The 11,966-nt window shown below is 37.4% G+C and overlaps 1 non-coding gene across 1 annotated transcript; it reads left to right on the forward strand.

Annotated features, from left to right (window-relative positions):
• The first annotated feature begins 11,523 nt into the window (after positions 1 to 11,523).
• Positions 11,524 to 11,630, forward strand: LOC127124188 (small nucleolar RNA R71). Its single transcript, XR_007803814.1, has one exon. It is a non-coding gene; the product is annotated as a small nucleolar RNA R71 (small nucleolar RNA).
• The last annotated feature ends 336 nt before the right edge of the window (positions 11,631 to 11,966 follow it).

Raw genomic sequence — 11,966 nt, forward strand, 5'->3', positions numbered from 1 at the left:
ATATATAGATAAAAGTAGAAATATCAATGTATAGACATAGTTTATATAATATTCTAAATGCGATAATATAAGATGGGTTATGTAAATACGAGAAATATAAAAAAGAGATAAAATAAGATGAAATGGTAAGATCATGTAGTAGGGATGTCGTCTTCCTGAGAGGATCCACGGAGCATGGCTACCTCCTGCCTGAGCTCTGCGATCTCCTGATATAGACAGTCGGCTTCAGTAGCATGGGTGAGATCAAACACTCCCATCTGTAAAGTGAGGTCAGCCACCTCCTGTCTAAGCTCTGCGATCTCTCTACGACACTCAGCAATCTGAGTGCGGATGTCGGGGGTCTGCAATGAAAGATTATTAGAGAAAACAGTGATTTTAGGAGATGGTGGTGTAGGCGTGTATTCAGCAACGGGTGGTGATCTCGGCTCCTCAACGGTCTCTCCCTAGCCCTCCATACAGTGCTGATCAGAATAACGTGTGGGTGCCATAGGGCGCTGATACAGAGCGATGTAGCGTTCTCTCTGAGCATTGTCTCTATAGGCCACGTGCATGTCATCGAAATCCTGCATCCTGTAAAAGTTAAGAAAGTGATCCTGAAAGTGCAAACCATTCAAATTTTAGTCTCAATGCAAAATATGATAAAATAAAATAAAAATAAAATTAAATAAATGCGAAAAAGTATAATAAAAGAAAAACCATGGGTTGCCTCCCACGCAACGCTTGTTTAACGTCATTAGCTTGACGATTAGAATCTATACACCTGTAGTCGTAGGAATTGGTGGATCAATCAGGGTGTGGCTTGAGTAGTATACTGGAATGTCTCCTCCTTCGTAGAGCTTCAGTCTTTGTCCATTTACAACGAATGGACTACAGGTATCGTTCTTGATTTCCACGGCTCCGGATCTCAGGATCTTGGATACTTCGAATGGGCCAGTCCATCTTGAGCGTAGCTTCCCAGGGAAGAGTCGTAACCTAGAGTTGAAAAGGAGAACAAAATCGCCTATATTGAAGTTTTTCTTTACTATTCTTTTGTCGTGATAGGCTTTTGTCCTCTCTTTATATATTTTTGCATTCTCGTAGGCAGATTGCCTAAGTTCTTCTAATTTATGAATGTCTAGGGTACGCTTTTCTCCAGCGGCTAGGTAGTCTAAATTCAAAGTTTTAATGGCCCAATAGGCCTTATGCTCTAATTCGAACGGTAAGTGACAGGATTTTCCATAAACTAGTTGGTAAGGAGTAGTTCCTATAGGGGTTTTGAAAGCGGTTCTATAGGCCCATAATGCTTCTTGAAGCTTCTGAGACCAGTCTCTCCTAGAAATAGAAACAGTTTTGTCTAGGATTTGTTTTATCTCCCTATTAGATACTTCTACTTGGCACTAGTCTGTGGATGGTATGGTGTTGTTACTCTATGCCTAACTCCATATTTTCTTAAAAGTTTGTCAAATATTCTCGATATGAAGTGTGATCCTCTATCGCTTATGACTAAACATGGTGTTCCAAATCTAGGGAATATATAGTTTTTAAATAGTTTGATTACTACCCTAGTGTCATTTGTGGGTGTAGCTATAGCTTCAATCCACTTAGACACATAGTCTACAGCTACTAAGATATACCTGTTCCCTAAGGATGGTGGGAAAGGTCCCATGAAATCTATACCCCATACGTCAAAGAGTTCTACTTCCTGAATGTTTCTTAGAGGCATTTCATCATGTCTTGAAATGTTTCTAGTGCGTTGGCATCTATCACATTTTACAATGCAAGCATAGACACCGCGCCACATGGTAGGCCAGAATAGGCCAGCTTGAAGAATCTTAGCGTATGTCTTAGAGGTGCTCGCATGTCCATCATAAGGTGCAGAATGAAAGTGCTCGATAATATTATTTACCTCTTCTTCTGGAACGCAACGGCGAAAAATGCCATCTTTACCCCTATTGAAAAGGAGCGGTTCGTCCCAATAGAAGTTTCTCACATCGTGGAAGAATTTCTTTTTGCGGTGGTAGTCAAGATCAGGGGGTACTATATCAGTAGCTAGGTAATTAATGAAGTCTGCATACCAGGGTACGTTACTTATTGCTAAGGAATTTTGGGGATGCTCATAAGGATCTTGTAGCGGGGTATTCGTTAATTTGTTTGTGCAAACATGATTGAAGAGATGAGAAGAGAATATACAAGTTTATTTACATTTTGTGTTTGGAGGGATAAACCCATTGCCTACGTACCATCTTCAAAAAGATTAGGATCAAAACCTCGTAGTTCGGGGTAACAATCTCAAAAATGAGTTGGTGAATTGATTGGTCCAAAAGCCTTAAGGTCTTTTGTTATCAAAGGGAGAAAACTCAACCTAAAACCACAAATCCATCACGTGAGGATAGATTCAACATGCTAGTGAGGGGTTAACCCTATAATAAGCATGGAAGACTCATTGTCCATCACTAAGGATATAGGTGAGTATTACATCTACCACAAAGATAACTCAAACCTAATAGCTAAAGGTTATGAAAAATTTGATTGAGGAAGTGGCCATTGGAACCACACAAAAAAACATTTGAATGGGTTATATTTACCAATTAGAAGTATATACAAAATGTTCAAAGTTGACTTAAAGATTCAATTCAAAATAAGTATTATGAAAAGAAAGTTTGAAAATCAAAAGCATAAGGCTTAGGTTTCTAATGTTGAAAACAAGTGTTAAATGTTTACACAAAAGTTTTGGCTTAGGTTAGAGTGGAGAGAAGAAGAAGAAGGGCTAAAGTCCTAAGTATGTAAGAGGTAAGGAATAAGAAACAAAACCACAATGGAGTTCCTCTCTTGAGATCATATTGATGATCCAAGTAGCTCCCATCCTTTGGAATAAGCAATCACATAAACATAAACCCAAGCAATCATCAATCACATGAACTCTTGGAAGGATCTTCAAGGCATCTTGTAACTCTTTCTCTTAGAAGCTCATGACAATGGTTCCTCAAATTTGAATCAAGGTGGAATCCCTAGCACAAGAACACACACATCAAAGAGTTTTATGAAGCAAATCAAGAATGGACAAGAGTGAGTTTAGAGTGTGGTCCTTCTAATCCATCTTCATCATTAAGGTCCTTTTACTCCAATTTTTGCATAGGGAAAATGCTAAAGTCTAAGTCCATTTGTCCAATTCTTTGCATTTTGGTCCACAACAATCAAAACAAAACACAAGCACAATAATATATACACAATTATGTGCTCAAGTGAGCAAAAGGCAAATGGCATTAACATAAACATGTGCTCAAGTGAGCAAAGGAAAAAGCAAATGGATAATATGTACAAGAATCGTAAATTGCATAAAAGTAAAGAGCAAAAAGTAAATGTTAATGGTTAATGGTTAATGTTAGTAGTTAGTGTGCCATAAGGCAAATTTAGCGCTATGTTAAGCAATCGTAATTGGACTTATGTAGAAGTCACAACTATCTGAGGCCGGTCAATAACAATGTAGGCAACAACACAAGTTAGAAGTCTTGATTAGTGAACCAAGTTCCAACAACTTGCCATGCCAAAAGAAAAAGAGAATTGATCTTGTATTGGTTTAAGCCTTTTGCATGGTTTAGGAAACAACCTATCCTTAATGCAAAGCCATTCATTTGATCAATTGATCAAGATGAATTAGATTTGGATCAAGGAAGATTAAGTCTCCCTAATCAATGCTAATTTATCAACCTTCAACTCATTGATCAAAAAGAAAGAAGAAGAAGAAGAAGAAGAAGAAGAATGGATTATGAAATGGAAAGATTAAAATGCATAAGGTGAAATAAAAAATGTACCAATCCATATTTATTGACCAAATCACATTGAAAGTCAAAGTCAAACAATGAGAAATCAGAAATGGGATGAAGATTGGAGGTCAAACAATAATCAAAATATTTTTGGCATTTTTAATAATAAAATAAACTTGAATTAAAAATAAAAGAAAGGTCAAACTTCAAAATCACTTCAAATCAACCTTGAAAGGTCCAAGTGATTTATCCCAAGCTCAACAAGGTCAAACAAAGTTTGACAAAAAATTTCAGCATTTTTAAAAGTCAGAAACTATTTTTAATCAATTAAAAATGAATAAAAATAACCTAATTGAACTAAAATCTCAAATAAATCTCAAATCAATTAAAAAATTGATGAGAATATTTTTCATAGATTCATCATCATTCAAATAGGTTAGGAAAATATTTTTGTATTTTTTGAATATCAAAAACTATTTAAAATGAATTAAAAATAACCAGAAAAGAGAAAATTCACAAAAAATATCAAATGGTAAAATAAAAAATATTAAAAATCAAAATTAGAAACTAGAATTTATTTGGAGAAGAATGCAATTGGTCCCATATTTTTTGGATTAAAAATGAAGAAGATATGAATTTTTGAAAATAAAAGAAAATAAATCAGAAAATAGAAAATGCCAAAAATCCAGAGGCGTCAGATCTGGATTCATTAATTGAAGTGGCACATCTGAAGGCAGGGAGACGCGCGCGCATGGTGTACTTGAGTCAACAGCATCACACATGGCATTATTAAAAGTCATAAGATCCAAAGGACACGATTCAATCTGAAAACATGATCAAACAGTCTGGATTTAAACTGGTGAACGGACGGTGGTGTACACCACTGTCTTCTCCGGCGAGTACATGAAATCCGGCCAGAGTTGCAGGTTTACAAACCTCCACCAAAATCCACGATCCATATATCAAAATGAAGCTGGGGTGATGTACATCACCCCTGTAACCTTGAATCACACTCAAGATTCTTATAGAGTAAGAAATCTGAGCTGGAAGATTCAGGTATAAAAAATGCAGTTCAATAAATCATGAAATTGAAGCTACCACTAGCTTGCCTCTCAAGTGAGGACTTCAGAAAACACAATATTCAAACAAATAGATCAATAAATGGTGAGTTTCGAAGAGAAAACCAGTAGAAGAACAACCTTGAATTCTGGAGATTTGAGCTTGCTTCCTTTGGCCAAACAGAAGATCAATGGAGTGTGAGAGAGAGGTCTAGGAACTTTAGATCTAGAAATTCAACCTGATTTAGTTGAATTTCAGATCTGAGAAATTGAAGAAAATTGAAAGAGTTCCTTTAGGTGTGGCTCGGTTTTCAGTTCAGCAGCATTTCAGGTTGATTTATGGATGAAATTTGGATGGAATGAAGCTCTTATTTATAGATGGAAAGGCAAGGCAAGTGTGATTCAATCCGTGTGCATGGAATTGGATATTCATTGCATGGGCTTGCATGATCATTCAAAAGGCCCAAATTCAATGCCAAATGCATTCTGAAGCATAACTAAGCTGAAATGGTCGTGGAATATGCAATGCATAAGCTTGTATAGTGAGTTTCAACATGTTATGTATAATCATGCCTAAAACTTCTCCTCTTCGAAAATGTCATTTGCCAAATCCAAACATGAGCATGTGAGTAATGGTTGGAAAGGTTTTGATGTAAGGAACAATTGTTATGTTGGGCAAAAATCCATTTGAAGTGTGGAAATTGGTGAAATTTGAGTTTAAAGTGCAAGGTGCAAAACATGTAAAGGCAAAGTTTCTAAATTTGGCCAATGTTCAAGCCCCTCTGTTTTGATGATGCAAACTTCAAATGAAAAACCTCCAACGTCAAAGTTGTAGATCTCTTCGAGACAATCGAAATGGACTTAAATTTTGCATCATTTGGATTTTTGATGAAAGAGTTATGGGCACTTGAAGTTGGACTTTTTTGCCTTTCAATGCATTTGATCCAAAGTGACCTATAATGTTTTGCATTATCACATGTATTCCCTTTGAGATTTTGAAATTTTGTTCAACATAAAATTTGAAGTAGACATATTAAGCTTTCCAATGCTTTTGATCCCACCTCAAAATCATAAACAATGAATGAGTTATGTCCTTGGGAAGTTGACCTAAAATTAGGGTTTCAGTCAAAATGACCTATAATGTTTTGGAATGGGATATGACCTTCCAAGCTTCAAATAAATTTTTTATGAACATGAAAGTTGTTCATACTGTCCTTAAGAACATTTTTTCTTTTGGGATCATCTCCAGTTGACCAACACATAAAAAGTTAGGTCTCAGTGCATTCCAAAATAGTCAGATGAATTGACTGATCAACTTCTCAAGTCCACAACTCATATCTTGATGAATTGATGATTGAGGACACTCAAATAAGTTCAAATATGCATGAAATGATGAATTAAAGAACTTCCCTTGATTGTATTTGATCATGGGCTGAGGTTGCTTCAAGAGCAAGGCATTGTGGTGCACAGATGAATTAGGGTTTCTTTGGGGGACAAACCTCAAACCCTTTGACTTGCTTTGATCAAAATGATGAATTCAGATGCTAGGGAAGCACATTTTATGGAGGGGAGCTTTGGGAACCATTACCATGCTTGTTATCATCCTCACTTGGCCATATCTCTGCACAAAGGATCTTCTTGAAGCTCTTGACCTTGTGATTGCTCAAGCTACAAACAAAAGATCTTAGTGACATATTTTTGTGCTTTTGGTTAGTAAACAAAGTTAGAAAAGCAATAATATACAATTCAATCATGCTTGGTGATCTCAAACCACTCACAAGAGGTCCCACCCAAAGGCAAAGGGAACCAAGATGCTTATGATCCTCGAGGCAATGCAAATGCAATGTTATGATGCCATGAGGGATCTTAGGGACAAAATTGGGGTCTTACAGATCTAGGTTATTATCTTCAATGGTTTCTACTCTAGCTATCAGTCTATCATAGGCGAAATCATCATTTATGGGTACTAGTTCAGGTTTTAGATGTTCTAGCCTAGAAAGGTGATCAGCTACTACGTTTTCAGTGCCTTTTTTATCTCTTATGTCTAAATCAAACTCTTGTAGTAATAGAATCCATCGGAGTAACCTGTGCTTGGCATCTTTTTTTCTTAATAGGTAACGAATGGCAGCATGATCGGTGTAAACTATAATTTTTGCTCCTACTAGATAAGATCTAAATTTGTCTATAGCGAAAACTACAACGAGTAATTCTTTTTTAGTTGTTGCGTAGTTAAGTTGGGCAGCATCTAGGGTTCTACTGGCATAATAAATGGCATGTAAGTTTTTATCTTTCCTTTGTCCTAGAACGGCTCCAACTGCATAATCACTAGCATCGCACATTATCTCAAAAGGTTCTGACCAATCAGGTCGTTTCATAATGGGTGCTGATACTAACGCTTGCTTTAAAAGATTAAATGCGTCATTATATTTTTCATCGAAAATGAATTCAGCATCTTTCATTAAAAGTCCAGTTAAAGGTTTAGTTATTTTGGAGAAGTCCTTAATAAAACGCGATAGAATCCAGCGTGTCCAAGAAAGCTTCGGACTTCTCTGATGGTTTTTGGTGGTTTTAGGTTTTCTATAACTTCTATTTTAGCTTTATCTACCTCTATACCTTTTTCGGAAACTATATGTCCTAAAACTATTCCTTCGGTCACCATGAAATGACATTTTTCCCAGTTTAGCACGAGGTTCACCTCCACGCATCTCTCCAGGATTTTCTCAAGGTTAGCAAGACAATTGTGGAAATCAAATCCGCAAACCGAGAAATCGTCCATAAACACTTCCATGATACCATCTAGGTAATCTGCAAAGATTGACATCATGCAGCGTTGGAAAGTAGCTGGGGCATTACAGAGGCCGAATTGTAGGAGAATTTCCATCCAAGGCGCAACAGAATTTAAAAATTTCTCCATTTAGTGATTCTTACGAATGGGCATGATCAGTGATAGAATCGTTACCTCTTGTGGTGATTCAAACCTTTGGTGCAGATTTCTAATAATGATCAAAACCTTTGATACAGATCCACGAGGCGATCATGAACGTTGAACGATGACAACGTCTCTACTCAGCCCACACGAACGGATTCCTTCAATCGCAGTGCTAGCTGTTATGAATGAAGGCTTTGAGTGAGAGAGAGATACGAAATTCCAACTCTTCAGTTGTGTTTTCTGTCTCAGTGAGTTACAATGCTTCTACCCAAGGGGTTCTATTTATAGAACCACTTGTATGGGCTTCAAGCCAAAAAGCCCACTTAAGTGCATTTTGGCCCATATCTCATAATATGCCAAAATCACTTAAGTATTTGGTACCTTACCATATTTCGTATTCTACTTAAGTACACCGTACCTTACGATGTTCCTTAATTATTCTATCTCTCATCAATCCGTCCTTTGTGTGTGACCCTATAGGTTTTCGCGACGTTGGCAATTATATTAAATCACGCATTTAACATAATAAACAGTGAGCGGTATCTAGCAACACATCACTGCTACCCAAGTCACGAAAATGTCATGTGATCTGACAAAAAAACCTCTTGTGATAATAATTATGTGTATGATTACCCCTTTGCCCTTATGTCTATATTGAACATAAGGTATAGACCGTGTCACCCTTGTCCAGTTCAATATTGGGCCCATAGACATTTATCCTGTTACGCAGGATTGGCAAATTCCATCTAGGACACTCATGTCCCTCAGCATGCTTCGTGGAGTACCCATCAACTGTCTTTATGGTTATCCAGTTACGAACAACGTTGGATCAGCAACAAAGCACTCGACTCTACATCTAGGATCCATAGTGGTTTCAGGTCGAAGAGTGGTATACACTATTATCACCATGAGAATAACTTATGACACTTTGCATAACTTTCTATATAGTATTCTCATAGCGGGTCAATCCGGTATAAATATTACTCCTAATATTCATACCTATGTTTAAGACTTGATAACTCTTTATCCATGATCCATGAGATGTGATCATCAGTCTACAAACATAATAGTCTTAATCCTTTAATGTTATCCCACTTCACATTAAAGCTCGACTACGAATACTTTAAGAATAGTGCCCTTATGTTTAATGTGTTCTCATGATTAAGTCACACTTAATACATTAAACGGACTATCTATTCTAGGGACTTTATTAATCAACCATAATAAAGAAAATGCCTTTTTATTATTAATAAATAATTCGATACAAGTACCAAAAGTATTGGCCTCTAGGGCTTACACCAACACGAATGACATTCGTCTGTAGGCAAAAGTTCCATAAGGGCATGTAAAGGTAGTTTTTTCTTGATCTTCGGGGTGGATAGGTATTTGGAAGAATCCAGAGTATCCATCTAGATAGAAGAAGTAAGAGTGTCTGGCTAGACGCTCCAACATTTGGTCTATAAATGGTAAAGGGAAATGATCCTTCCTAGTTTCTTTATTTAATTTTCTATAATCTATACACATCCGTCATCCTCCTTCTAAACGTTTTGCTACATGTTCGCCTTTATCATTTTGCACGACTGTGATGCCTCCCTTTTTAGGTACTATATGCACAGGGCTCACCCACTTACTATCCGAAATCTGGTAGATTATACCTGCCTCAAGTAACTTAAGAACTTCCTTTTTGACAACATCACTCATTATAGGGTTTATTCTTCTCTGATGTTCCCTGGAGGGTTTTGAATCTTCTTCGAGCGAAATCCGATGCATGCATACGGATGGACTTATACCTTTTAGGTCAGAGATATTATATCCTAAGGCTGAGGGATATCTTCGTAAAACGTCTAAAAGCTGGTTCGTTTCCTCTTGGCTCAAGGTAGCACTAACTATAACTGGACGGTTCATCTTTTCATCGAGGAACTCATATCTCAGGTTCTTAGGCAGTTCCTTAAGTTCTTAGGTTGGTTTCTTAGGGCATGGCATAGGATCTGGAGTAAGGGATAAACATTCGTAAAGGTTATCATCGATGTAGGGTTTCTTAAAGTCATCATCTTCCCTTATGAGAGTTGATGGTAACTTAATTATTTTTATAATTTATTTTTGTTCTAATTCTCTAACACATTCATCAATGATATCTAAGGCATAACACGAGTCTCCCATCACAGGTGCCATAAGAAATTTCGAAAGTATAAATTCTATTTTATCGTCACCTACCTCAAATGTCAACTTTCCTTTCTTGACATCTATTATGGCTCCTGTAGTCGATAAGAATGGTCTACCTAGAAGGATTGGTATATCATTCTCCTCTTTGATGTCCATGACAACAAAATCAATAGGGATAAATAACTGACCTATCCTAACAGGAACATCTTCTAAAATGCCTATCGGATATTTAACAGATCTATCGGCTAATTGAAGTGACATCTTAGTGGGATGTAATTCTCCTAAGTTTAACCTCTCACAAACCGCTAAAGGCATTAAGCTCACACTAGCTCCTAAGTCTAGAAAAGCTTTTTCGATGACATGATTACCCAAAAGGCAAGGAATGGAGAAATTTCCAGGATCTTTATCTTTCTTAGCTAATTTGTCCTCGGAAATAGCATTACATTCCAAAGGCTTCGGATCGTCAAGTCTACCTTTATTGGTAAGGATGTCTTTGAGAAATTTTGCATAAGAAGGTATTTGGGTGATGGCTTCTATGAAAGGGATTTCTACATGAAGTTTTTCTATAACTTTAATAAATTTTTGATACTGTTTATAGATCTGGGTTTGTTTGAGTCTTTGCGGATATGGTATAGGTGGTTTATATGGCGGGGGTGGTACATAAGTTTTATCTTAAGGTTCTTCTCCTTTTTCTCGACCTTCCTGGTTTTCAGATTCCTCTGGTTCCTTTACTTCGTCTGTGGGTTTTGTACATTCCTTATAAGTTTCGGGTTCACTCAATCTAGGGTTTGGTGGCTCATCATAAGCGTTCCCACTTCGTAGGGTGATGGCATTGGCTTGTCCTCTCGGATTTTGTTGACGTTGTCCAGGGAATTGTCCTCTAGGTGTAGTCTGAGGGGCTTGGTTTAAAGCTACCTGAGAGATCTGGGTTTCAAGCATCTTGGTATGAGTAACTATTTGGTCAACCTTGGTTCCTAATTGAGTAATCAATTCGTTAACATGAATGTTCTGGTTCATGAACTCCTTGTTTTGTTGGGTTTGAGCGGTGATAAAATTTTCCATAATTTTCTCAAGGCTCGGCTTTGGTGGTACATGTTGCATAGGTTGACTTGATCTTGGGGCTTGATAACTAGGTCTCGGAGGTGCATTATTTTGGATTGGGTTATTGTTTTTATAGGAGAAGTTCGGGTGATTCCTCCATCCAGGGTTATAGGTATTCGAGTATGGGTTCCCTTGGGTGTAGTTCACTTGCTCAGAGTGGGTTTCGTTTAATAGACTGCATTCTGCAGATTGGTGTCCTTTGGTTCCACATATCTCACAATCCATTGAAACTGCGGCTACAGTATTCGTGTTTATGCACATATGCTCTACTTTTAGGGCTAATGCGTCCATTTTAGCTTGCATCATGTCTATAGAGCTTAGTTCATGCACTCCTCATTGGGCTTCCTTCTTCTCAATTGTCGCTCGTTCGACTCCCCATGATTGATGGTTTTGAGCCATATCTTCGATGAGGGGACTAGCTTCAGGATAAGGTTTGTTCATCAGAGCACCGCCTGCGACAGCGTCGATGGTCATCTTTGTGTTATAGTGAAGTCCATTATAGAAGGTTTGAATGATTAACCAATTTTCTAAACCATGATGTGGGCATGCTCGTAACAACTCTTTATATCTCTCCCAAGCTCCGAACAACGATTCTCCTTGGTTTTGGGTAAATCTAGTTATATGGTTTCGAAGAACGGCGGTTTTACTCGGGGGAAAATATCTAGCAAGAAAAACTCTTCTAAGGTTATCCCAAGTTGTAATGGAATTGGGTGGAAGGGAATCTAACCATGATAGGGCTTTATCTCTGAGGGAAAAAGGAAATAATCTTAAATGTATTGCCTCAGGAGAAGCTCCATTGGTTTTAAAAGTGTCTGCTAATTGAAGAAATATTTTTAAATGTTGGTTTGGGTTCTCAGTAGCGAGACCTGCGAATTGTCTCTGTTGCACTAGTTGCAACAGAGATGGTTTAAGTTCAAAATTATTAGATGGGATGGTTGGGTTTACTATACTAGAACTAGGTTCTTCATTAGA

The sequence above is a fragment of the Lathyrus oleraceus genome, chromosome 2 (genome assembly GCF_024323335.1).
Source record: "Lathyrus oleraceus cultivar Zhongwan6 chromosome 2, CAAS_Psat_ZW6_1.0, whole genome shotgun sequence".
NCBI lineage: Eukaryota > Viridiplantae > Streptophyta > Magnoliopsida > Fabales > Fabaceae > Lathyrus > Lathyrus oleraceus.